The following is a 22837-nucleotide window of genomic DNA, read 5'->3' as shown; positions in this document are numbered from 1 at the left end:
TAATTTTTCTAATTTGGAAGTAACAGAATTTAGTTTTATATCTCTTATTATTTATTGATGGACAGTTGTGTGCCCTCCAGTTTTTTTCTTATTTATTCCTATTTATTGCTATATTGGGTGATAAAGTACCAAAATTGAAATTTTTAGATAAAAAGGCTTGTATGTTTTAATAGATGTTGTCATATTAGTTTCCAAAAATTTTGTGATGATTTTCATTCTTAATTTTTGAGAATACCTTTTTTTGATATTGTATATTCAATAGCACTAGATGTTTTTAAGATTTTATTAATCTTTTAAGATTTCTGCTAAAGTGATCAATGAAAACAGGTGCATTGATCTTGCTTTAATTTGCACTTCCCTAGACTGAAAGTGAGACTGAGTCTGTTTTCATACGTTTATTGGCCATTTAGATTTCTTCTTTGTGAATATCCAAGTCACTCCCATGGCTGCTTCTCCAGTGGGCACTGTGTGTGTTAGGAGCGTTTTACATGTGAGATACTACTTTTTGTATATTGCATTACAGCTATTTCCCAGACAACTATTTATTTGTCTTTTGCTTTCATTTACGTTGTTTGCCATCGTTTCTTTAAAAAATGTTTTCAGTCAATTAGGTCTATGTTTACTTTTACAGATGCTGGATTTCCTGACTTGCCAAGGACTCTTTATTTCCCTCACTCTACAGTCATATAAATATTCTACTTGTATTTTATAGTGTATATAGATTTAAGTATATTTTAATTCTTATACTTTTAAATCTTTATCCTATCTGTAACATGTGTTTTATAAAGTATGAGATAAGGATCTAGCTCCTCGGGGTGTTTCCCCCCACAGTGATACCAATGTTATCAGCATCATTTATCTAATAAGAGATTCTTTTCCCACTAAATTAAAATTCCTCATTCGCCATATGTTAAATTCCATATATACTTGCATCTGTTGCTGGGTATCTGTTCTGTTTCATTTATTTATTCCCGTGCTGATACCATCACTATTGCCTTTATAGTCACTTTGTGGTTATAACTCATTTTTAAGGGAACAATATGGAATGGACACATGAGAAATCTTTATTTTTTTCCTGGAACTGCCCTCAAACTTTCCTGTGTTGAACTCCATGTTTTTCTAGAGAGTGAGTACCTTAATAACATCTTGTTGTTTGCTACAAGGTTCTAGTCACATTTGACTGTTGGAATAGTCTCATTTTGCTTTTTAAAACTTAGTCATGTTTATTTTTCAACTCCAGTCTGAATTCAGAGCTCATTCCTTCCACCTAATGCCAGGTAAATCTGTCTGTAGTATCAGAGGCTGTGGGCAGAGTGGATTATGGGGTCTGTTTTTATAGACACACCCCTTAGACACCCTTTGAATATCTACTCACTCCTCCCTTCAAACTACATTCCCTTGGAGACATTGATTGCTCCTGTTAATGGCTTCTTTTTGGTGGCTTTGGCCTCCCTATTGTTCATTCCTGTTATCTGATGCTTGGTGATGGTTTTACATGTAGTCAGTCATGTATTTTCTTGGCTTAGTGAACAGATTTCAGCTTCTCACTGAACCTCTCTGGGGCTGTTAACAAGGCCTTCACCTGGCCTAGAGGCAGAAATGTTTCTTGTAGACAGCCTACTAGCAAAGCTTTGCCCTAGCCCCTGTGGGTTCTGCAGTTCAGCAACCACCTAGGTAGCAAACAACGTCTCAGTCACCCCTTCTTGGAAGTTTCTCCTGAGGGTTTGCTTCTGAATCATCCCCTAGAGGTCTCTTAGGAAGGAGCATTATGGTACCCCCCCCCTCCCCTACTCACAGGATTTAGAGGAGAGAGCTTCTCTCCAGGAATGTGATATTCCCACCAAAGCTGAGCTTTCACATACCTTTGATTCTTCCTCCTATATTGACCAGGCAGCACGTGGGGCTCAGAGCAGTAAGGCCAGCTCTTGCTGGCAACTTCTCAGAATTCTGAGGGCAGTTGGCTAGGTTCTCTTCCTGGTAGTTTCTTGAACTTCAAATGCAGGATCATTATTGCTTTTTGTCCGCAACTTTACAAAGGTCCAGGATAATAGGGAAAAATACCATGCCAGTTTTAATGTCTGAAGGCAAGACTTTCCTTAATATGTCTTTATTAATAACCAATTTAATAATTACCATGCCCTCATCAAGAAAGTTTGTCAAGTGTCCTTTGCCCCACTTTAGCCTGCTGCTCATCCTTCAAACTCAATTCAAAATACTTCCTTAAGAATGCCTTCTTGACCTCCAAGACCAGGCCATTGCTCTTAATACATGTTATACTAATTTCTTGTCCCTCATATTTTTAACACATATCACGATTGTAATTAATTAATGGCTTAATCCATTGTGTAGTGTGTGTCTTTCCTGGTAGAATATAAAGTACAGGAAGACAGGAACTGGCTTTGACTTACATGTCCCATTTTGCCCAGGATTCCCTGTAAGTGTCTCATACACGGTAGACCCTCAGTCTCTACTGAATGAATGAATGAATAAGTGAATGAATGACACAATCTGAAATATGTCTCAAAGACAGGCAGAGTAAAGGAGGGAATGCTTTGGAAGGGAAAAAGGGTCTTAGCAAAATGTTGGAAATATAAATGCTTATTTTATATCTTGGGAACTGAAAATAGACTGACTTGGAACAAAAGCTTTGTGGTGAGGAGTTCAGAGAAATAAAGCTGGAAATGTGGATTTGGGGCAGAATGTATTAAGCCTTGGATGTGAACATCTGTTGAACAAACAACAGAGGTGTAATTCATCTGAAACATTGAATCTGCATTTTCAACCTGCCTGGATACATTGAGATGGTAAATAACTTTACCTAATTGTATTGAGAGGAAGAAAACATTTGCAGCACTTGGGGGAACAGCATTAATAGGCTTTTAATATTATTGTATGTGCTATCCTTAGACACTTGGAACTTTGTAAGCTATACTACAAAAATGCTTCATCTTAGAACTTATTATGCACTATAGAATATAATGGTAACATATTGCTCATAATGAACACCTTCAACCTCCTTTCCACAACTTCTAGAATCTCCCATCATTGTTGATGGAAAAATGAAAACCAATTCTTTTTACTAAAAGAAGCTTAAATTCTTCATTTTTGTTTGACATTTTGCAGAAAAGATTTTGATGAGTAACATGCTTCATTGCTTTTTCCAGCAGGCCATCCCCACAGGAGGGAAAATAATTCAGTTTCTAAACTTCCTCAGATATTATCTGCTCTATTAGTCTGGCTGCAAGTTTATGAGCTGAGAGTTGGTTCTGCTCAATCTTCCATTCTTTCTCTAAGTGCCTGAGAGGGAACCCAAGCTAGTGTTTGCCTCTCTACCACCCTCCGGAAACTCAGGAGTCAGCGGAAATGAAGGAGACTCCCATCCATCTTGGAGCTGAGAGTGATGTGGCAGTGCTCTTATGCATGCTGACTACCCACTCTAAGTCTTGGCCGGACAGAGACACTTTCCCTACCTGTACCCCTCTGGGGAGCTAATTGCTGTGTGGAGGGAAAAAAGGAGTAACAGGGATAATCAGATGATGATGATGATAGCCAACATCGAAGAGCATTTTGGGAATACGTACTAAGCACTTTACCTACATTATATCATTTATTCTTTACAACCACTTTATGAGAAGTAGTTCTTCCCATTTTATAGAAGAGGAAAGTGAGAAGCAGAGAAATTAAATTAACTTGTCTGAGGTCACATAACTATTGAGTGGCAGATCTGGAATCTGGATCTTCTCCAGGCTCCAGTGGAACATTGTTCTAAGTGGAACATTGTACCTTTTTGTGCCTGTACCCAACATTAATATGTGTGATCTCACTATACTTGATATAAATGCATCAATGATGTCTTGCTTTTGACTTTTTTGTTTTTGTACACATGCTGTCAGTAGGTACATGTTTGAAACTAGGCCACCAGGTTGCACCTCTAACAGAAGATCCTTTCTTAATTCTGCCTTCACAACTCAGAACTTTATTTTTATTCAGAGTTCTTCAATATCAGAAAGCTTTACAAAGAAGTGTCAAAGCTAGAGATGGGGTGAGATGAAAGAGCAGAGAGCTATAATTTATGAATTGCGTCATTATCACCAACTGAGTCACCAACTGACTTAAATTAAACTTCTCCCCCTCTGAGCTGGTAAAAGCATTTGAAAGAGAAGAAATTTGAGAACTAAGAATTTTAACTTTCTGGCATAAATCTCTGAAGATTCAAATGAAATGTGCTGAACACAAATAAGAAAGTATTACCACAATGAAATAGTAATGTTAAAGTGGAGAAGTTTAAACATTAAGATTAAAAGAAAGTCCCTGGCTGGTGTGGCTCAGTGGATTGAGTGCCGGCCTGGGAACCAAAGGGTCACCAGTTCGATTCCCAGTCAGAGCACATGCCTGGGTTTCAGGCCAGCTCCCTGGGTGGGAAGTACACGAGAGGCAGCCACACATTGATGTTTCTCTCCCTCTCTTTTGCCTTCCTTCCCCGTGTCTAAAAATAAACAAATAAAATATTTTTCTTTAAAAGATTAAAAGAAAGGAAGGGAAGTATAAGGTAATACCAGCATTCTGCATTGGACAAGCCTTCTTCCAATTTTTGTTTTCACAAATACATCATATTTATGAGACATGGCTATATGCTGACCAGAGGTTCTGATCATCCATCATTCTTCTGAAGTACTGTTTCAAGTATGACATTTTCTCGTTCTGATTTGAATGTTCATTCTTAGAAAAGAATGAGAATCTAAAAAAGTACTTGAGTAGCTAGCACAAAATATTATGTTTACCAATGTAGAAATTTCTATTGGTTTGAGGAAGCTGTTTAAATATTGGTCTCTCCTAAAATTTCTTCCATGAATTAGCCTCCTCAAAATCACTGTCCCCAAAGCAGAGCTTCCTTTCCATTTCTGTGACTTGTTAGATATTTTTAGTGTCTTATAATTTTACTTGCCATGGGCATATAAAATCATGACATTTTATTCCCAGAAGAGAAATTAAATCCACTTTTATTTTTAAATGATAATTTAAATCTTTTATTCAGATGTTGGATTCATTTTTTTTCATTTTAAGTGTTTATCAAACACCTACAGTGTGCTCAGAATTGTTCTAGGCACCCTGAATACAGCAGTGAACCAAACAATAAAAGCTCCAAAGTACTTCTTTTCTAGCGGGAGGAGGAGAAATAAGCAAATATCTATGTGAGATGACAGGAAGTATTGGGAAAGAAAGTGAAGCAAGATAAAGAGGATAAAACATGAAAAGGAGTAATTTTGTATATGGTGTGAGCAGGTCTGTGACAAAGTGATTCTGAGCAGCAGAGACCTGAAGGCAGTGAAAGTGTGAACCGTTGGAATATCTGGAGGGATATCCAAGCAGAAGTACAGTAGCTTCAAGTTGAAAAGCCCGAAAGTGTGAGCAGTTTCACAAGGAGACCAATGTGACTGGTGTACAGTGCGTGGGCAGGGGCAGGGGTAAGAGATGAAAGCAGAGAAGAAGCAGGAGGCCTAAGTATCAAAGCTTATATATGACAAAGACCCTGGCTTTTACTCCCCATGAGGTGGAATGATATGGAAGGAATGACAAGATCTGACAGATCTGAGGTGGTGTTGTCATGCTGTTCTTGTGTGGAAGTTAGACTGGAAAACAGCTGAGCTCGTGAAATGGATTAATGTTATAAAAAAACACTGGCCAGAAATGAAGGTGACTTGGACTGTATAGCAGTAGTGGTGGCGTGTTAAAGAGTGGTTGCAATTCAGATGCTGATACAAGAACTCCTGGTTGCTTGACTCAGTTCTGTTCTTGACATCAGCTCTCAAGAGTTCAGATAGTTAGGAGAACCCAAGCATTAGTGATGCTAAGAAAGTGCCGGAAGAAAGAAGTGATGAGGATGCTAAATTCCTCCTCTAGTTTGTGCATGTTAAAGGGTCTTCTTTCAGAAGAAGCTCAAACATTATATGAACAATATATGACAAATATTATATGAACAAGAAAATGACAATAAATACATATCTATCAATAATTGAATTTAAAAAAACAAAATAAACAAGCAGAACAGATAAAGAATCATAGATACAAAGAATGTTTCGATGGTTTCTAGGTGGGAGGGATGTCGGGAGATGGGCAAAAAGGTGAAGGGATTAAGAAGTACAAATTGGCCCAGGCTGGCGTAGCTCAGTGGATTGAGCGAGGGCTATGAACCAAAGCATTGCATGTTCAATTCCCAGTCAGGGCACATGCCTGGGTTGAAGGCCATGGCCCCCAGAAACTGCACATTGATGTTTCTTTCTCTCTCTCTCTCTCTCTCTTTCTCCCCCCCTTCCCTATCTAAAAATAAATAAATAAAATCTTTAAAAAAAAGAAGTACAAATTGGTTATTACAGAATCGTCATGGGAATGTAAAGGACAGCATGGGCAATATAGTAGACAAAGAATGTACTCATATATGCATGACCCATGGACGTGGACAGCAGTGTGGGGATTGCCTGAGGGAGTGGAGAAGGTCTGGGTGGAGGGGGGCATTGGGGGAAATATTGGGGCAGTTGAAATAGCATAAATAATAAGATATAATTAAAATTTTTTAAAAAGAATTGGCTATTAAATTTAGCAACGTGGAGGGCACAGGTAACACTGACAACAGTATTTTCTGTGGGTGCTGGGAATGAAAAAATAGGAAGAGAGGACATTGAGATTAGACTAGTGTTTCTCAACCTTTTATCATTAACACCTCCCTAAGGAGCTTTTTAAGACATTTTCCCCTCATTTCTCCCCTACCCCAAGAAATTCTAATATCACAGGCATACTTTATATTTGTTACATATTATATGTATATGTGCTTTATCTATAAAAAGAATACGACTTTTTCATCTGGGAAGAGTCAAATTTTGCCTTTTGAGGGTAATATCACCTCTATTGAGAACGGAATGATTTAGACAATTCTTTAGAAGGAGTTTTCCTGTGAAAGGGTGAGAAGAATTGGGCTGGTAGGCAGAGGAGGAGGTTGGATCATTTTTATTGTTTTGTATTTTCAAGTTGGGATGTATTATAACATGCTTGTGTGCCAATGGAACGAATCTAGTAGAAAGGGGAAAACTGATGATACACAATAAGATTGAACAGTTACAGGAGTCATGGTCCCAAGTAGAAGACAAAGGATGGGCCCTCAGATGGGGACCAGACAGTTCCCCCAAAATAATAGGAGAGAAGCCATAGCAGTGGGCACAGGTGCAAATAGGATGATATCTTCGGAGTTGAGAGCTCATGGAAATCCTCTTCCCATTGATTTGCTTTCTCAGTGAAACAAGAAGGAAGATCATCAGCTGAGATTCAGGAGGGCAGGAGATTTTGAAGGCTTAAAGGAAAAGGAGAAGTGTGATACAGTCATGTAGGGAAGTGCATTGAGTAGAACATCGGTTGGCTAGGCAACCCTAAGACTCACCTGAAGTTAGTGATTCTGAGTTTAAAATCAGATAAGCCAATATTCTTTTCCTCCAGTGCTTGATTTTCTCTAAGCACATTAGAAATTTTAAGTATTTGAACCAATGAATAATGTGAGTTAATACTGAGTTTATGTTGCATGCGACCTAAGATTCCTTTCAATTTAATACTTTTATGCTTTTTATTGGAATGTTTTATTCTTGATTTTGTTAATATTAAGGGCTTCAGATAAGAAGTCCTTACTATCTAATAAAAGTAACTAAAATCAGCAAAGATTTTAGTGCTTTTATTTTGGTAGATTCTGAATATGGGAATATGGGAAGAGGATATAAAAATGATAGCTAGTTTTGAATCTCTTCCTAGATACATATATTATTTTCATAAAAAAGAAACAAAGAAAAAAAAGAAAAAAAGAAGCAAAGTAAATGGTAGTTTCTTTGAAGATGTGGTAGTCATTCTCTAGAAATTTCTTAAACTCTGAACTATACTTAATCATCCCATCATACATTTATTCACTTTTAACAAGCATTTTCTCAGCATCTACTCTTTTGTCTGCTACAGGAAGGACAAAACTGAATATAAATAACACAATTCCTACCTTGAAGTATATTATAGGCATCTGGATGTTACACTACTTTTAGGTGTACACACTTTCCTTTAGAGTATATAAAGATATACTTAAACTAATATTCAGGGTCCAGCAGAAGTAACATCTGCTTGACTGTGGTTGGTAGGATGAAAATATAGGTCTAATAATATATAGTTTTAATTTGAACATTCCACCTAAAATGTCATATGGTGTGCTCGAGTTTCATGTTGTTATGTTACAGAATTACATGCTTATGATTTTTTGTAACAAAAGATTTTATAATGAAAAAGCGGCACTATTTGTGCCAGACCCTGTATTTAGAGATCATGGTTCATATATGGCACCATATAATATTAGCACTGATAAAGAGAGCATGTTATGACATTTGTAAAATAAAATTCAAACACATTAGTAAACTCAATACATTTCATACAAAATGTTCCTGGTTGAGTTTCTGTTCTTTCCATAGGAAACAGTGTGCTCATAGAGACCACTTTGTCATGGCCACATTGTGTGCTTTATCAAATCTGTGCTAGAAATTACCAATTCTAATGAATTACTAATTCTCAAGATTGTTATGTTTCTGTTTGACAAGACTGGTTGTTGCCTTTAAAGAGTTAACAGCTTCATAAATCTGGCCTGTGATTTATCCTTCTGCTGAGGCCAGGCCCGGTACCTCCTGACTGCAGGACACGCAGATGAACAGCATGCGGCAGTGTTTGAACACTGTTCTGAAAACCAGCGCCACAGGCCTAAGACAATTTAGAACACTTGTCTCCAATCATTGCGAATGCATCCCGGGATTATATTTTTCTTTTATATTGCTGTATGTCATGCTTTGTTTGCCAAACAGAATATAGAAAATGAATAGGCAGTTTTCTGGCACAATTCTTTGTAGATGAATTGTCAGAATGAACTCTGTTGCTTAAGAAAAACATAAACACAGTTTAGTCACTGGATGTGGCTGTATGCAGGTTGTTGCTGTGGGGGATTTTGGTTTGGCTAAAGTGTTATTTTTTTTAAATTCTGAGAGACCAAGATTCTCTTTGCTTTCATATAGTCCCACTTCACTCACCAAAAAAGAGCAAGCTATCAAATTACTGAGGTTTCACTTGTATAAATGCTGTTGCACATATCTGACATAATTGTGAATTTATTTTGCCATGATTTAAAGTATAGTTATTATTTGAATAAAAGAGAACTAGGCTTTTGATTCATTTTTGCCACTTGCATGGAAAATTTTCTTTCATGAAGATTTTTTTCCCATATACCACATACAACTGACTGAAGCTTAAGCCGTCCCCTAATACATGTGTGTGTGTGTGTGATCCTCTTCATTATCCTTCATGTTTTAAGGTAATACCACTGGCAGTGGTTGAAATCTTTATATAATAATATAATGGGGGCAAAGCTCTATGAACACAGTAGTCATTATCACATAGCAGATGTATGAAGATATTTTTAACCTGTGACTATTTTCTTTATGCATGAATATTCTCACTACTCTTCTACCTTTTCTTTTGTATTGACTGTCGTCACAAAGATCGCTTTGAGAGAATGTGATTCCTCATTGCCCGAGTTGCCATTTGCATTTCAACTAATTATAACACACACCTATCTATTGAGCACTCACTGTATTCTAGGAATAGTCCCAGATTCTGAGTTCACATAGGTTAATGAGCCCTGGCCCTAGTTCTTAAGGAGTTCCTCATGGGAAGATTTGTCTATTGCACCTTTCTTCTAGTTGATTCTGAGCTCATTGTTTGTATATAGTTAAGGGCTACTACTGGTGATATTTTCTCCCCTTCTTGCTAGTCTGGGCTCTATTGCTTGTTAGCTCTGTGACGTTGGGCACATTACATAACCTCTCTGGCTCCCTGACTCTCTTCTGTAGAACTGAGGTGATGATTCCTACCTCATCAGGACATTAGGGGGAATAAATAAGATGATGTATCAAAGCACCTAGTAAATTGCTGGGACATGATCAGCGGTCAATGAAGGAAGTTGCTGCTGCTATTTAACTTGAATTTGTCACATGTCTGGCACTTATTTCTAAGTGTTAGCTCCCTATGCTGCTATCCATTCTTCAAACACGTGGCCAGTTAGGAATTCGGGACTAGAGTAAACACTATAGCTCCAATTTGTAAGCATCTTTTATGTGCTAGGTACTTTACATGTCAACAATCCTTAAAACAACCCAGTATTGTTATTATCCCTGCCAGGGAGAAAACCAGGGAGATAAAAATTCCTTTCTAATGCTATGAAACTACCTACTGGAAGAAGGCAGTCAATATACTGACTCCAAAATCTGGCTTCTTTGTAATACTACACATTCTAAGATCCCTTCTAATTCTCAATGCTTTGATTGTTTTTTTTTTTAAAAAATGAGCATGTATTATGATCACAAGCAATTGAAGTTTTCATTTGAGCACAAACTCAGACATTCAAATCTGGTTGCCTGATGGTGTCATTAACAAGCTAAGATACAGAGATCTGCACTTTTATAAATAAATGTGGCTTTTAGACCATGGACAGCCAAAGTTCCCAAAATAGTTCTCAGATCTTGCTGTTTGCATCAGTTGATTTCTCTGTATCAGCTGAAAGTAGAATTGTTTTTAAGGGGTGTTTTGGGAGTGCTTTCTTTCTTTAGACTTTTGGAGATATTTTAGAAATTTTGATAAAAGTTTATCACTGATTTTTAAAAAAAGGCTTGTTAATATTTTGACTTTTCTTTAATCATAAATGGTAAACTTTGAAGATCTGTGATTGCTTTGGCAGAACATCTCTCTGTCTTTATTTTGTACTTCTTGGTCTTTGGTAGCCTGAAAACATCAGGCAGAAAGAGATACAATTAAGAAGATGGAGAGCCGATCCATGTGGCTCAATTGCTTAGCCATTGCCAGCGTAACAAGAGTTCCTGATATGAGAAAAAGGAACTTGTGTGTGTGTATTTTCTATGGAGAAATGAACAAACTATTAAATTAAATTAGAATAATTAGAATTCTGTGTAGAATTCTCGTTATCAGCTTCTAAATGGTTACCTTGGGCAAATGCCAATGTATCTGGACTTTATTTTCCAACTCTGTAAAATGAGATCATTGAAGTCTAGATTTCTGAGATCCCTTCTCAATCTAAAATCCAAGCCAAAATGATGCTTTGAAAAGGCAGTTTTTCTCTTCCTGTAAGAAAGGCAGGTGTGAGTAATCACTGTTTGAAATGTGAGTTATTTGAACATGAAATCACAGGTTATAGATGTAAGAAAGTGTATTTATAAAATGTTATTTTGGGTGAGTGAGAGAGAAATATTTCATTGTTGTTTACAAACACCTTGGTTAACAAGTTTGCACCTTTCCTGAACGCATTAGACTTGCTGGGGAGGGGAGAGGAAAAAAAAAGAAAGGCTTATATTCAAACTAAGGTTTAATCATTTTTTTAAAATAATGGTTAATTTATCTCTTTCACTCATTAAACTTGAGTTCCTTGAGTCTTACTCTATTTGTACCACCTTACACTATCCTAAATAATATTTTTTGAATGAATGAATTAAAAATTGAATGACAAAATCCCCTGTCATACTACTGTCATAATACTTGATTATACTTCAAGAAGTAAGACTTTTTCAACTTGTGGTCTTTTTAGCCTCAACTATCTCATCACCTACTAGCCACCTACATTATATTGAAGGGAAAATCAATTATCAAAGGAAAAAAATATCCCCCTCTTACCTTGCTTTTTCATTGAACTTTCATTTAAAAAAACAAACTACTATCTTTTTTTATGATAGCTGAATGATTTCTGACGTTTTGCAAACAAATTATTTTTATTTCTGTAACACAGTTCTACTAGCACAATTAAACCATTAAATGAAATATAACAGAAGTTAGCGTAGGAATTTTCTCTCACTTCCAAAAAGATACATCTAAGTATCAACAAAATATAGCAACAACCAAAAACAAAAATGTTGGGGATTGTGTGTGTATACATATAAGTGGATAGACAAGTGGGTAGGGGTGGATGTAAGTGTGGATGTTGTATTGAAGGAGGAATGGAATTTAAAGACAGTTATTTTGTATATATTTTGATTCAACTCATAAGTTTAGCACCATGTCTAACAATAATAAATTTTAATATTAGTTGTTCTAAATCTAATCATGTTTTATACCTGGAGAAGTTGAAAAACTGGATTTCATTTGCGAATATAGAAAAAACTCAAACCACTGCTTTTTCTGGACCTCAATCTCCTTAACTATGACATGAGAAATTGGGCTATGTGATGTTCATGATTCTTTCAGCAGCAAATGTTCACTGATTCTGTGAATCAATCAGTTGGCTGCAGTACTGGCTTTCCAGCTTGATGCTAGAGTGGCACTTGTCTGTCTCTTTAATTTCATCTCTCCTGAACTGACTTTTCACTCTTTTTTGTTTATTTCCTTTAAATGAGAATTATTTTTATTTCCATTTTTGTGCCTTGTATTATAAAAAATTAAAATAGCAAACTGGATATATTTCAAATATCTATTTTACATATATGGGCAATATTTTTTATTTTTATCTATATGGGAGTAAGTTTTAGGAGATAAGTGTGTATAGGGCTACAGCTATATGACAAAAGCTCTAGCTTTTCCTGAAGCCCAATATGAATGGAAGCATGTGCCAGGATTTTTCATATTGAATCCAGTCTATTACTGTCTAATCATTCTGTGCTGTTGGTCTCACTCCCCTAAATGTGACCTAACCTAGGTCATAAGTAAGAGACCTAACCTAGCTTTTATGCCATAAATTCACATGTATCAGTCCACTCTCTTTATTAATGATTCTGAATAAGCATATCTTAATGCACATTGATGCTATTGTCATATGACACTTTCTTGATGGCAAGGAGTTATCAATTTTGCATTCCAGGGTCTGGCAGAATGCTAGATACTATTGATACATGTGTGTTGAATGAATACTTCTTTAATTTGTTGGTCTTTGAATGCATGGATTTGTAAAAATATATATCTTCTTGTAAATATGTAGGGATATACTTGGTAATGAGGTAAAAGTGAAATATGACAAGTTCTTTCATGAGGTGCACCTATGTTTTAAAATTTACCAAGTTTATATTTTAAATTAGTTAATATAGGACTTGCTCTAGTGATGCTATCTCCTCACCTGGAATAATTCTTCCATAATTGTAGTTTTGCTTACTCTTATGACCACCTTATGAGGTAGTAGGTCATCACCCTTTCATACTTGGAGACAGCCACTCAGAGTCTTGATGGATGACTAAATATAGTGGATGACCAGTCATAAGGAAAATATGATTGGAAAGCAGTGGGAACAATTTTCCTAGACGTCTCAAAAACCAGAATGGAGGTTGTGACAAGAAATTCCAGAAATGTTTTAAGGATGCTGGGATTAGGGAAGGTATTCATAAATATACTTCGGCCTTTGGAGCTATTTCTTAGGAGTCTATGTTTTTTACTTCCACAATGTTTTCCACAGTAGCTTACTCATAAAGGGTTTTTAAAACTTCTAATGATTGTTTCTCTCTCTCTCTCTCTCTCTCTCTCTCTTCCTCCCTTCCCTCTCTAAAAATAAATAAATAAAATCTAAAAAAAACTTCTAATGAAATACACTGCATAAATTATTTGGGGGAAGAAAACTGACACGATGTTTAACATTTATGAAATGTCTATATCTTCAGTAGGACATGTTATATGTCACATATTTAAACATCGCCTCTGCTGTTACAAACAGCACAGCAAAGAAGAGTGACAAAATGACTGAACCAGGCTCAACAAGAAACAAACGTCCACAACTGTGTTAATTGATCAGGCCTTAGAAACTTGCCTCCTTCACAAGCTATTCTTCTATATGCAAGTAGAAGGAGACTGTGAACCAGTGTGATTCATTTGAAGAGATTGGAAGATACATTAAGATAAAGGTATTTAAGCAAGAAAAGAAATCTCATTCTCTGATGCAGCTTCTCTGTTAAACTCACAATTATATTCAATATTGCACTTCCTGGTTACTCAGATTGATACCAAAGAATATGATGGTTTTTGGAAGTTGGACTCAAATCTCAAATCATTACTGGTAAAACAGGTGCAACTGGGTACCTCTCAAAGGATTCCACAGCTTCAACATGAACAAACATTTTAAACCATTACAATGGTTCTTTTGATCTACAACCCTGAAAGATCAAAGTATGTTTAATAATAAAAGATATGACAGTTATTTTGATATTACATGCTTTTGATATGATAGTGTTTTATATATGGTAATTTAGTTCTTACAACAATGTGAAGAGGTAGGGTAAGTTATTATTCCCACTTTAAAGATGAGAAATTTAGGGTTAGGTAACTTGCTGAAGGCGTGTGAGTTGGAATTGGAACCCAGCCATGCCGAATTCGGAGGGGCCAGCCCTTAACCACTGCACTGCACTGCACTACTTTTCACTGTTTGTAGTGCTTCTCATACTCAACAAATGAATCACAGATTTTCAAGTATAGTAAAAACATGGTAAAAGAGCAAGATGGGCAATCGTTCATCTTCTATGTTTTGATATCCAGTGTGGTAGGCAAAATAATAGCCCCTCAAAAATGTCCACATCTTAATAATCTCTGGCAAATGTTACCTTACATGGAAAGAGGGACTTTGGATGTAACTAAGTTAAAGGTCTTGAAGTTGAAGATTATCCTCAGTTATCTGGTGGATCCAGATTAATCTCAGTAGGGAAGAATCAGAAGCAGATGAGGTATGATGATAAGAGCAAAGTTCAGAGAGGTGTGATTGCTGGCTCTGAAAATGAAAAGGGACTACAAACCAAGAACCGAGGACAGGCCTTGGAAGCTGGAAAAAGCAGGGAGCAGACTTTCCTCTAGAACCTTCAGAAAGAACCAGCCTGCAGACACCCAGATTTTAGTCCCATAAGACCTATTTTGTCCTTCTGACTTCCAGAAATGTAAGATAATACATTTGTGTTATTTTAAGCCACTGTTTGTAATTTGTTGCAGCAGCAAGAGAAAACTAATATATCCAGTAATTATTTTCATTAACAATAATGTTTTAATGAAACTTGCTGATACTCATCTACAAATGATAATCAGATTAGATGTTATAACCATTCCTAACTCAATACTCTACGTAAGAATTACAAGGAATAGAATTTACTTCTCCTTTCTTAAAAATAATTCCAGTTGACTGCTTTCTCCAGCAGTGTGAAAGCAGCTTTATATCCTTGCAGTTTTGCTGAGTCAAGTACTGATAGTCTAACTAGTTCTAAGGAACTTTTGAGCAATTCACTTAGAAATGACTAGGGAGTTATTTAGGCATAGATCTTTTAATGAGATAATTCTCTTTATAGTGAAAAAGGGTTTGCCTCTACATAGAAGATTATTTATTTTTTACCCATAACTGGGAAAGCCAAAATTGCCTTGGATTTTCAAAATGCTGATATTTGGAAATGTATTTACTTTAACCAAGATAGAATCTACTTTATCTGCAATTAGTTTCGCTTAGCATGTGCCAAGGCTGTGTTTGTTAGTAAATTTTGTAAAACCCTACTAAATATTTGAAAGAAAACATGCTTTTCAAATGCATAAAGTTTGAGAGAGCATCCCAGTGCTAGCATGCACAAGCCAAGACAGGCTGATGAAAGCACTTTCACATCTACTTCCCCTGTGAGCACAGTGGTCATGGACTTGGAGTATATTCTTTAGATTAGTGTTATCATAAATCAATGTGGAAAGAGGGAAAAGAGTTTAAAACTAAATAGGAAAAAGAAGTCTTGAGGTGAGCACATGATATATCTGAAGATTATCTCTCAAGGGGTTGATGAACCCTTTCAGGGCCATTGTTTCAGAAAAATGAAATTAAAAATGCTCATACTCGTTTTTCCTCAACCTTTCATTCCCAACACACTCATGAGCACAGACACACACCATAAACTTAGTTCAGTAAGCATTTGCTGGACCTCTGTTTTTGGTGTACCATCATCCTTCCATGATTCCTTTCTTGTCATTTATGTGGCAAATGTAAATGACATTTACATTTGTTGTCCGTTGTTTTGGTTTCTTGGTAAGAACTCAATTTAGAATTTGAAAGTTCTCGTTCTCTTTGAAGTAACATTGGATTTCTAATATTTACTCTCCAGAAATTTTATTTAGTCAGCTCAATAATAAGTTTATGGTTGGTTAAGAAAGATTCTAACATTTCTTACCTGGATAATTTTTTGTTTAATCATTGACATATGACATAAACTTTCTGAATAATGGATTTGATTACAAAATTTCTATTTACCCCTAACATGAAGATAATAATTAACTATTTTAAAGCATTATCAGTACCAGAAGTTTCTTCAATGGTAGTGTTCATTGAGTTATTACTGTTTCTTATATGAAAGTGAGAAAGAAGTGTCTACTTGCAGTAAGCACAAAGGGCAAAACTTGATTGTCTTACTTAACTGCTATCAACATAAATAAGTGAACTTCATCTTTATTCTAACTGTTCAGAGTTTTTATTTTTTATTTTTTTTATTTATTTTTTTTAATTTTATTTTAATCATTGTTCAAGTACAGTTTTCTCCCCCCTACTCCCATTCCAGCCCACCCACCCAACCCTCCCCCCTTCCCCCCCATTACCCCCCACCCCTAGATTTTGTCCATGTGTCCTCCAAATTTGTTCCTGTAAACCCTACCCATTCCCCCCTGAAATTCCCTCTTCTCTCCCCTCTGGCCACTACTGTTCAGAGTTTTTAAAAGTCACCATTATTCATTTTAGAACTTTGTATTTTTATTTCTGGATCAAGCAGGAGAAAAGATCAGCAAAGCATTTTTTTTTCTTTTTATAATACTTTAAAATGTTTTGAATAGGCCACAATGCTAAAATACTCTGTTGCACTTAAAAATTACTTCACTATAGGATAAATATGAAAAGTAAGTATGGTATCCAATATGATAGCTTTGGATGTTAGTTTTTATTCTTTTTAAAAATATGTCACTAGTTTTTTGTTGTTGTTGTTGTTGGTTTGTTTTTAAAAGATTTTATTTCTTTCTTTTAGAGAGGGGAAGGGTGACCGAGCAGAAGCTGGTTCTCATATAGACCAGCTTTTTGGAACACAATGGTCAAAGTTGGCTCCTGATGCCACTAGTCCATTCAAAATCTTCACAAATGGAATGATTTGTATTTAATTATGATTCATTTACAGATATTTTATAAGGTATAGAAAGTATTTTTGTGTGTATTTAATACATTTTAACCGATTGTTTCTGTTAAATGAATGTCTTTATGCAGTTTAAGTTTGCTTTACCAGAGACATTTTATCTAAACTTCATCTCTTATGTGTCTTTCTTCATATATCGTTTCTTAAAAATATAATTTGGATCATACTAGACAAGCAGTAGATAACCCATTGGTCCATCTAACTTTTAAAATATGTAACCAGAAAGCATGAAGTGGCATTTAAGAAGTTTCAGAAGAGCATGGGGAACTCTTAGATAACCAATTTTAGAAGGTTTTTTCTTTAATATTGAAATGAATTCACATGTGGGTTTTTAAGTTTTTCTCACAATTATTGTCTGAACTTTCCAGTTCACAAGGGAGAGGAAAGAGACTGTGGGCAAGACCTAGGGTGGAAATACTAGGAGCTGGTGATGAGAGTGGGGGATGGGATACAGGATGGAGGGATGGTGATAGCTGGGGGAAAGCTGGCAGGTCGTCACATATCACGAGGAATTAGGCTGGAAATATTGAGTGAAAGGATTGTATAACTGAGGCATGAGGACAAAGGGAAAGGTTAGAGAGGTGGGAACATATAGGTGGGGGGCAATTTAATTAAGTTCACCTCTTTCAAAAGCACAGTCTGAAAAGATTCCTTACAGAATTGTCTGTATCTCCAGGTAGACATTACCTCAAGTTTGGTAACTTTTTCCTCATCGTTGTGTATTAGGAATGGAATGGTTTTATATCACTCAAGGGAGATATACTCACAAGTCCTGTGAGAGTCCAGAGCATTTTTATTATATTTTGTGATTACAGTTGGAGTGCTGCTTATCTTCTTTCTTGTAAAACTCAGAGGGAAGCTTTCCAAGGGCTTTACTGCTCTTGGGTCCCTTTGTAATCAAATATGCGTCTTCAGCAGTAATTTCAGCATCTGTTATTGTGTTGAGCCCTGGCAGCACCGCAGCCTCACAGCTTTGACATCACTTGTCGTTTGCAGAACATCATGCAGTGCTGTCTAGTGCTCCTGATAATAGTTTCTAAATGCATAGCTGATTTATACTGCTTGGAATCGTCCCATCTCTTCCTAGCAATTGAATTTGGCAAATAAGTCATTTAACCCTATCTAGCCTGTGCCCAGGCCTCACTGTGAAGTCACTGGTGTCGCACCAAGTATGGCTTTGCATTGACAGAAACATGTTTGTGCTGGAATTGTGAATGTCACCCTTTCTGGAAGATGTACATGTTGTCATTTTAGATGAAGAAATAAAAGCAAATAAAAGCACAGTTTTTATGAGTACACTTAATGAGTCCAAAACAGAACCAAAAATGGAGATCTGTGCTCCTCCTTCCCAGTCACATGAGTGGTTCCTTGGGCTGCCTTCTCTTCTCACCAAAGCTCCTGTGCCAGCAGCACAGAATAATCATAGTTGAGCTCAGCCTCACACTTAAGGTCTCAGAGCTGATTCCAAGATACTAGGTTTAAGAACTTAAAGAGGGAGGGAGATTCAAGTGGCCCCACATGAATCTGATGGGCTAGTTCTCCATTCATTATAACCTTGAATTTTTATATCACAGGGATCCATCTTTAAGCAAGGTTTGTAATTAAGAAGAAACTCAGTGGAAAGAGACTCTGACAGTCACACGAATTGTCCCCATGTAAGGGTGTCTCTCCCCTCTTTAGCGCCCTATCCTCACAAATGCCTCCTCTTGTCCTTGGAGTAGGCTGCAGAGGGTTCCATTTAAAACTGCCATCCCTTCCAGTTCCCCATTCCCCATACCCCCACCCTCACCAGATAGACAAGTCAGCCACTGAGGCTTCCTCCCCTGTGAAGAATCCTCAGATAAACTTTACAGGCAGGAAGTCCTTATTAGTACCATACATTTACTTAGAGTGGCACAAAGAAGGTATTTCTCTTTGCCTCAGGTCAATTTGACCCAGACGTGATTTAACTAGAATATAGAGATATAAATTGTAAGGCAAAAGAAAGAACTGTTGTTAGGTCAATTGTTTTCTCAAGCTAAAGGTTAAAATAATTTTCTGTTCAAACATAATCTTGCTGCCCTGATTTCCTGATTTCTCACACACAGTAGTACCATGTGTTCTCAGTGCTAATTCTTCTCTGGTACCTGTGTGTCTGTTCTGTGGAACAGAAGTTGTTGATCTCCGCCTGCCTTCTCCCCACCAAAGTGCATTCCACCACCCTATGAAAGATTCAGTGGACATGGGTGTGTGCCCTCGAGGCCCCAGAACTATCTTTTCAGTTGTGAACTAAAAGCTAATAAAAAGCCTTAAAGCCACTTTAAGGTGGATAATGATGAAAATTAGCACCAATTATCTTTATGAGTGGTCAGTTTAGGGGCTAGGGCAAAGGATGAATTGCACATTGCTGACGCAGAGACAATGAATTATGAAGGCAATCCAATTAAAGTAACACTGGCAACTTTGAAAATGCCTGTGCAGCCAATGGTTTCCCTTGGTGCCTTTGGAGTAACACCATCTGAGGTCTTACCATTGAAATGTGATCAGAGCCTGTGCATATTCGTGGACAGCACTTAACTTAACCACTGTAGGGAAAATGCAGAGTCAGAAGATGACGATGAGGAAGACATGGAAGTCCTAAGTATATCTGCAAAGCTTTCTGCCCCTGGAAGTGATAGCAAGTTTCCACAGAAGAAAGTAAAACTTACTGCTAATAAATATGATGATGAAGGTGACAATGATTTTAAGGATGAGGAAGCTAAAGAAAACGCTCCAGTAAAGAAATCTGTATGAGATAAACCAGCCAAAAATACACAAAAATCAAACCAGAATGGAAATGACTCGAAACCTTCAACACCAAGATCAAAAGGTCAGCAATCCTTCGGAAAAAAAAAGGAGAAAAACTCCTAACATGCAGAAAGAACCTTGTTTTATAAAAGACATTAAAGCAAAAATGCAAGCAAGCATAGAAAAAGACCATCGAACAATCCTGGGCACTAGTGGTAAATTAAACGCAAAGATAGGGAAAGAAGAAAAGGAGAAACAAATGTAGTCCATACTGAGCCCATCTGCAATCTGACTGAAGTTTCCATTTTAATCTCAAACCCCTTTCCTGATTTACCACTCACCCATGCTCTCTTCCAAGTGGGAAGCAATATCACTTTTAACCTCCTAAAGAACTTTTCTTTTGACTTCTGCAGTTCAGTGAACTTCTCTTCTTGTTCATTTGCCTCACCTCTTTGACCATATTTTAAACATTTTTGCATCTCCCTAGCTGCTCAATAAATATTTGAATGAATAAAAAAGGACTAATTCTTGGCATATACTAGAAAGGTTCATGTGCTGCTTATTTTGCTGCTACTTGTTGAAGTCCAAAGGGGTTAAATGTGTCAGACACAAAGGGTCATTTGCATGACATACTACATGTTAATAAAAAAGCATATGTGGGAATTACAGGATATGTTTTATTCTGTTTCAGCATTAAATTTCAGATCATGGCCAAGTATCTGTTTTCATTGAGAAAAGCCAGAATCTGTCAAAGTCAACATGAAACACAAGAATTGCATCATGATGAAAAAGAGTTAAGACATTGTACACAGACACATTGTTCTTTTCAGTGGTTATCAAAGTAGCCTTGTGTTTTTTTTAGAAAGTATTAAATTTTTCATTCCGATTTAGAAAACTTGTAGTTAGAGAATTCAGTTTACATACTGATTTAGATTCCATTTTGAAAACGGCTCACAGAGTAAGTATTTTCTCTCTATACAATAGAAATACTCATACAGTTTTCACAGTTAGCAGCCTTAACATGGAAACAACTGGTAGGAGTTGGCATTTTTTGTTGAAACCTTATTCTAGAATTTTACATTTAAGTGGTTTAAGAAATGCAGTAAGGAAAAACCTATAGTGAGTGGCCACACCCTATCAGAATGTGATTCCTGATCATGTTGAGAGAGCACCCCAGAGTTTCCAAAACTCAATTTCTGATTAAGGATAGTACATTATCCTGCTTCTACCAAATTACCATAATAGTTGCTTAATTTAGATTTGACACATGAAAAAACTATATGTGGTATGCCTATAAAGTAATGAGATTTGGGGCTTAGACTCTCCTCATTTTTAAAAAAATTCTTCTTCTTTTTTTTTTTTTTTTTGCTACTCTGCTTGGATGTTTTTTCTACCTTGTCTTCCAACTTACTGATTAGATCCTTTCTTTCATCTAACCTACTGTTTATTCTTTCCAGTGTATTATTTATTTCAAATATTGTATTCTACTGTCTCGTCCTCTTTTATGGGTTCTATGTCTTTTTTCATGCTGTTGAGTATCCTTATAATCATTACTCTAACCTCTGTATCTGATTAATTGCATTCCACGATTTTATTTCATTCTTCTTGTGGAGCATTCTCTTATTCTGTCATTTGGGGCCTGTTTCTTTGTCTTCCCATTTTGGCTGCTTCTTTATATGTTTCTATGTGTTAGGTAAATCTGCAAAGACTCCGGTGCACTCCTGTGTCAGATACTGCCTGTGCCTGGGCTGAGGCAACCTGTTTGGAGGTATCAGTGATCTACAGCTTGCGGCTCCCTCTCCTGGGCCTGGGTGTGCAGAAAAAAACAAGCTGCACACCTAGGCCCACTTTTACCAGCACTGGGCCTGGGAGATGGTCAGTTAAAGCCTTTGAGATTCGGTTTTAATATTACTTATATATAATTTATTTAAAATGTGTGTTGTCCTTCAGAGAGTTCCCCTGGAAATTTTACTTATTTCACAATTCTCCATTATTTTTGGAAAATTCTTTTAAATAAAGTTTTAGTCAACTCTTTTAAATAAAACTAGAACAAAGTATTTTTTTTGAAATTGCCCAAGAGTGGTAGTTTCTAAATTTTAGAATTTAGAGCCACCCTAGAAAAGTTCTTTGAGTTGCTGTTGTAGTCACACATTCTTTTAGATACATACGTACTTCTCTGCCATGGCCTAAATAATCTTTGACTCTTCTAAAACGATTTTCTACTTTCTAAGGAAAAGTTTTGCTATCCTTGTAGATATTCAAAAGAATGAGCAGGATTCTCTAAAAGCAACTTCAGAAGATAGTTTTTCAAAATATGAATAATAATAGTAACAGCTTTGGTATAACAGCATCACTTTTAAACAGCACGATTGTCTGGATATGTTAGTTCTTACATATTTGTTGAAAAAAATATAATGCTTTATAGTAACATGTGTAATAGGTTACAGTAGATGCCTTGTTTTAGAAAATTTTCACTTCCTTGAACCAGAAAATAGTTGCTGTTCCAGCAGCCTCACAATGGCTTATGAAATGCTTGTCTTTGACTTTTGGGAGAATATGGCATCTTAGAATTTTTCAGGAACTGTGATGCATAATTTAGCATAGCTATTGCATGGGCATTTCTAAAGGCTACATCTTGCAGTAGTACAAGCATTTTATTAGTAAAGTAAGTTTTCATAAAATAGGGGGAAAAGGGTATTATATTTTGAAAACCATATAATTACTTGAAATACTTTTTTTAATTTTACTTATTTATGTTTAGAGAGGGAAGGGAGGGAGATAGAGAGAGAGAGGGAAACATCAATGTGCTGTTCCTGGGGGTCATGGCCTGCAACCCAGGTATGTAC

At 36.4% G+C, this 22837-nt stretch overlaps 1 protein-coding gene and 1 pseudogene across 1 annotated transcript in view; both read left to right on the top strand.

Moving 5' to 3' along the window:
* Window positions 1-22837, top strand: part of RNLS (renalase, FAD dependent amine oxidase) — a 250858-nt gene that overhangs the window by 15222 nt on the left and 212799 nt on the right. The gene's annotated exons all lie outside the window — the stretch shown is intronic.
* On the top strand, window positions 17100-21824 carry LOC118500852 (annotated as a pseudogene).

The sequence above is a fragment of the Phyllostomus discolor genome, chromosome 5 (genome assembly GCF_004126475.2).
Source record: "Phyllostomus discolor isolate MPI-MPIP mPhyDis1 chromosome 5, mPhyDis1.pri.v3, whole genome shotgun sequence".
Classification (NCBI taxonomy): domain Eukaryota; kingdom Metazoa; phylum Chordata; class Mammalia; order Chiroptera; family Phyllostomidae; genus Phyllostomus; species Phyllostomus discolor.
This window is presented reverse-complemented; position numbering and strand designations above follow the sequence as displayed.